The sequence below is a fragment of the Bactrocera latifrons genome, unplaced genomic scaffold (assembly GCF_001853355.1).
Source record: "Bactrocera latifrons isolate USDA-ARS-PBARC rearing strain unplaced genomic scaffold, ASM185335v1 scaffold_2, whole genome shotgun sequence".
NCBI classification, from domain to species: Eukaryota; Metazoa; Arthropoda; class Insecta; order Diptera; family Tephritidae; genus Bactrocera; species Bactrocera latifrons.
This window is the reverse complement of record NW_017535518.1, coordinates 282,767-288,725: the sequence shown is the minus strand read 5'-3', so window position 1 is coordinate 288,725 and position 5,959 is coordinate 282,767. Positions and strand designations below refer to the sequence as shown.

At 36.7% G+C, this 5,959-nt stretch overlaps 1 protein-coding gene across 1 annotated transcript in view; it reads right to left on the bottom strand.

Annotated features, from left to right (window-relative positions):
- Positions 1–5,959, bottom strand: part of LOC108967780 (photoreceptor-specific nuclear receptor) — a 58,422-nt gene that overhangs the window by 43,305 nt on the left and 9,158 nt on the right. The window lies entirely within an intron of this gene.

Here is a 5,959-nt window from a genome sequence, read left to right as displayed (position 1 = left end):
TATTTTTTGCAAACATTTTTGCATACAAATCACTCTGAATTCTAAACTACACCTTCTCCCACAAACTCCGTGGCTCACAAGAAACACTTTTTTTGGCTTTTGCCTTTTTGCTCTGCCACKAAAAATAGCCCAAGGTGAGGATCTCCTTAGAACTAGTCGCAAACAAAAGTAAATAAATAAATTTTCAGCTATAAACAAACCCCCAATAGCTACAGCAACTCTTGCAGAGTGTGTGTGAGTATGTGTTTATTTATGCCGCAGCAACCAGCAAGCAACAACAGCAACATCGACGATGCGAACAATAGTGTGGCAGTGCCAAAAATAACAAAACACAGAGGCAAAAACACTAAAAAAAAATAAAAATTGCTGCACAAAACGGTGGCAAAAAGACAAGCTGCTAAAAGGCAACGAATTCTAACACACATGAACACATATGCTCACCCACAAATACATACTCACACATGTGTGCTTTCGTCTAAGGAGTACGTGTTTGACGCTATTTTCTTTTGGGCTTTTGCCAGTTGCCGCCGCTATTGTTGCAAGCGATACAAGTTGGTGTCAGCGACAAGTTGTTGCTTGTCTTTTGTTATTGTTTCTCTACGGTATTAGTGGAGATGGTGTTTGTTTTGCCATGTATACCAACATATCCGTACAGTTATATTTTTTTCTGTGGGCGGACTTCCGAAGCTRTATGTAATACTTTTAAGGGAGCTTGCGTATGTGTGGGTGTTGGAGCAAAACAAATGTGGCGAAAATGGCGGGTCAAGTTAATAGGGGTGCATATGTATGTGTCTACGTGTCAAGTGGTGCATTTTTGGATATTCGTGTGGCTTCTCAACCGAAAAAATTAAGTTTTATTGTGCGCAGTTTTGATAACGCTCTCTCCAAGACTTCCAGTCCGTATTTATATCAAACAGTCTCTATGAGTTCCAGTCTCTCTTTATAGCATTGCCTCCAAAACTTCCAGCTTTTGTCCAGCCTATTCTCTTTCTTTATCAGTTAGACTCTCAATATTCGCATAATGTTTTGATCAGACAGTCTCCTAAATTTCAGAAAATTTTTTAATCAGAAAGTCTTCTAGAAATCCAGTATTCTTTTTATCGCATTGTCTCCTAAACATACCGTCCCGATTTTGTTCAGGTTATCTCTAAGACTTACAGCCCCTCCATTCATCAAGTTTGCTTTTATACCAAATTATCTGGAAGTCTTAAGTTTTTTTGTTTTTTTGTATTTGACTTTCTTCACATGTTTGCTTCCACTGTCTTTTTTATCAGACCGCGTCTAATATTCTTGRCCTATAAAACTTAAGGTATATTCTTTATCAATCTACTACTTACGGCTCCAGTATCTAAAATTTGTAGGAGTCTCTAAACTTCCAGTCTGTTTATGATACGACTGTCTCAACAACCTTCAGTCCTTTTTTTTAAAGGATTGTTTCCAACAAAATGTTGCTATTTTAGCCGACTATTTCTAAAACATCCAGCTTTTGAAATTTCCAGTACTCCCTTTAATATATCGCCTCTGAGAATTCCGGTATCTAAGATTCCTAAGACTATCTCCGAGACTTTTAATCCAGACTGCCATTAGTTTTCAGTTCTGTTTTGGTAGACTATCGAAAAAAATTCAAGTCACTTTTCAGATTGGTTATTTTTTCATGATCAGGYTTCATCCAAAAACTAGTAAGTAGCAGGCCACAAATATCCCGATATCTGAATTTGGTATCGCCGCAAAACTAATACGACTATGCCAACTGACGTTGGGCAATAAAAAAAAGCCCAGTAAGGATCAGGAAGGACACCTCCTAGCTGTTCGATACCAAACGAGGTTTCAGACAAGGCKACTCCCTAATGWGCGARTTCTTCAATCTGCTGCTGGAGAAAATAATTCGAGTTGCAGAACTAAATAGAGAAAGTACGATCTTCTATAAGAGTGTACAGCTGCTGGAGTATGCCGAGGTATGCCACTCCACCAAAACAGATTTTTGAGAGCTGATATCCAACTACAGGAGTCTTCCATCTGGCTTCTATAAGGATTATACGGACTATAAGAACTTTACGGAATAGTCTAAGGGATCAGCTATCTAACGTAACTTAATTACTCCACAATAAGATGGAACGGCCGATTACGTTTTAACTTTGGAAATGTCTCCATATCTTATATCTTACATATGGAAACTTGATACTTGTATATGGAGACATTTGTGAAGTTAGAACTGCTGTACATTCATTCAGGAGAGCCTCTTGAATGCCTTAAAGACACCGCTTCATAACCAAAAGACGTACGCAACTCGACACAAAAACCCCTCAGGCACGTTAGCGCACATAGGTCGACAAAGTTCGATGGCTACCGAGCATCATTGGCAACTCAAACCATTCAGGCGATTTGACACTGACAGGATAATCATTTCTGATTGCCAATACACATTTAGTGYGATTTAGTGCCAGGAGTTGCWAGGATAATGCATGTAATCCGCTATTWTGCGAAGCRCAAGCACTTGACAGACGTCTCCAACGCACACAATCGGCTATCGCTCCCACCACACTCCCTCTTTGRATAACTGTATTGGGCAGCGCATTGCCATTCCAACGCCAAGTGGCGRCAATCAAGCGGAAGTTGTTACTATTTATTATTGCTTTGTAGCTTGCCCGAATGTTGTTGCTGTCGTTATTGCTATCGCATTGTTACAATTTGTTGTCAGCAAGGACTATTGTTGTTGTTGTTGGATGTTGCCATTGTTGCAYGTTAAAAATGCCGAAAATGTGTTCGATTTCACACGGTGCTCTCAGCGGCGCACACATAAAGATCATATTTGAATTTGTTGAACGCTTAGTTGTTGTATTTTGTTTTGTTGCTGTTTGTTGCAARGGAGTGGTGTTCATTTTGAAGTGGCTACCCGCTCGATTGCCCGCCTGGCTTTTGCCCATTTTTTCATGCATCAAATGTAACTTATATATTTATGTATGCTTGTGTGCGTGTAGTATAATGCGATTGCGTGTGTGAGTATGTGTGTGYGCTGTGGTTGAATTGTTGAACTTGAAACTCTAATCGCTTTTGTATTTTTATGCTACATTTAATATTGGCTTAAGAGCTTTGAAGCTAGCAATGTACGAAATGAAGTGAGTGCGTTTATATACATTTATAAATACTATATATCTGTGTATGTATAATTGTATTTATGAATATTTGTATGTGTATGTGTGAGTGTCAGCAATCGAAAATTAATGGAAGGTTTTTAATAATTTTTTTTAAAGGGTTGATTTTTTTATAGGATTAGATCTAAAAATGGTTCAGATTAACAGCTTTCACTTGTGAATTTAAAAATCGATTTCTGCACACATATTTGAAAATATTCSCGATTTTCTTGCGACACATATGTACATTTGCAATTATCTCCAAAATTTTCGATTTCGAAAAAAAATCTCCGAAAATTTCGACTTCGAAAAATATGCTCCGAAAATTCCGGTTCGATAAATTCGATTTTTCTTTTGCTATGTATAGTATTTGAAAATATTCTCTAAAAATCGCTTTCGAAAATATTGTCCAGAAAATTTCGATTTCGAAATATTCRATTTTCTTTGCAAAGCATTTTCGTATTTGAAAATATTCTCCGAAAATATTGATTTCGATAAATAAGCTCCGAAAATTTCGATTTTGTAAAACACGAGCTTCTATGCAATACATACATATGTACATGTATTTGAAAATATGTACTCGTATATGCACGGAAAATTTCGATTCRAAAAATTCGATTTTCTACACAAAACGTAAGTGTGTATATTTGAAAACATTCTCCAAAAAATCGATTTCGAAAAATATTCTCCGAAAATTTCGATTTCGAAAAATTCGGTTTTTGCAGTACATACCTTTATTTGAAAATATTTTTTGGAAATTCATAACTTATTTGCATGAATGTTTTAAACYGATACTAACGGGCCCAAATCATTACAGAGCTGGTGAGAAAATTTCCTCCGAAACGGCTGGTCCAATCGACTTGAAATTATCACACTGCTCTCCTAGCCATATCTATTTGTCAGTTAATGTTTGMAAGAATAAGCCTTTTGATAATATTTAAAAATTTCCGAAGTTGCGYTKAAKTGAAGATTTTTTCACAAAATACGACTTTTTTTTGGAAAGCCACAAATTTGTCAAACATTAAAATTTTTACTAGTAATTGGATCATAGATGAACGAAGATAATCTACATAATAATTATGTTCTCTTGATTTTCGAATTTGAGAAAATTTGAAACAGAAAAATTTTCTTCTCAAACAGACACCTTTTTTCAGAAGTGCTTCTTTGAAGCATCTCTGCTACAAAAGTCACATGATGCAGCAGGCTTCCTAAATTTTAGGATAATTCCGGCTATATCTTAAATACCGAGCTCCAAGAATCTCATCTTCAAGGATATGTGCGGAAGAACCTGGCAACGAGTAGTCAGATTCCCGATCTACTATTATAATCAATACGCTTTATATTTTCTTGAAACTGTCTCGAAAACCTACATGTTCGTAACTCATCGAAACGCTTCAATATTCACGTTTCCCAATAAAAKTTGTAAAGACCTTAGCAATCAAAGCTTAACCAATTACTAACTGCAGTTAATATGACCAACTAGCTTGTTGTCCGATTTCCACCCGACAATCTGTGGACAGACTAATATGACGTAGAAGACCAATCGTCAAAAATATCGCTAAAACAATCGAAATTATCGAGTCCGACCGACACATTAGCACTGCTTCGATTGCTCAGGACTAAAACATTGAACAAAAAATCGTTTCGAACTACTTAAATAGCGTTGGATTGAAAAAGAACCTCGATGTTTGGGTGTCATATGGACAAAATCATCATCTCATCCGCAAGTCAGTATTGATGGTCAGAAAGGTTTTGCGAATAGCTGCTGAATCTCAAAMAAATCGATCCATTCTGAAGCCGGTGGTTACTGTTGATGAAAAGTATGTCACGTACGATAGCGTCGTACTTCGAGCTATATGAAAGTTTCTAGATAAAAAGTCCGAGAAGTAAGTTGAAAGCATGTATACTTTTAGTATCGAGAACTAAATATGATAAAATAAGGCTAAAGAAGGACCAAGGGAAGAACAGAATCCATCGATATTTTTTGGAATTTTTGTGCGGAACTTTGCTAAAAAAAACGGTAATAAGCGCTTTCAGACAGTTTCTTAAAGGAATGGTACCAGTCGTGGTCGAATAGTGGTGTGCCGATGCAAATGGTGGCCAAGTCAGGATTGATGGTCTGAAAAGTTTTGCAATCTATTTGGTACGATTGGCAGGGCATCAGCTACAATAAGCTGCTTTCTGACGCCGATACTCTTAATTCGGACYTCTAGTGTCAAGAACTGTCCGTCTGAATTAAGCAATCGTCCAAATGCRAACAGTTTTGTTCAATAGAAGAGGAACTATATTCCAACAAGACAACATCCGTCAACACATAGCGGGCTAGGAAAGCTTGGCTAGAATGTGGTTACCCATCCCTTAGTCTGGAGTCACCACAAAGTGATCTGTACTTGTTCCTGTCCATGATACAGGATTTTCTCTGGCGAAAAATACGGCTCTAGAGTTTCTTGTGAAATTCGATTATACCAGTCCTTATGCCTTTAAGATGGCGTAGAGTTATCGATTAAAACTGTATATATTTGACATAAATCTGATTGTTATAACTTTATTAATGGAATTATTCACAAATTGAAGACTCAAGCTGAACTCAGAGACTTTCAAACTGCTGAGTTGGAGATARCTCTACAGAAAAAGGTTTAGACTTTACATAAAGCATTAAATATATCTAGATTTGGTACATTATTTATTTATCTCACAGAGTGACGCCCTTCGGCGTTATGATAATTTAAACTCAAATAAATRCCTCAAATAAATAAACGTTAAAAAACCCTTTGATGAATTCTTCAGCCTATCAAAATAATAATGGTTAAGGCTTTCATTGCATGCTA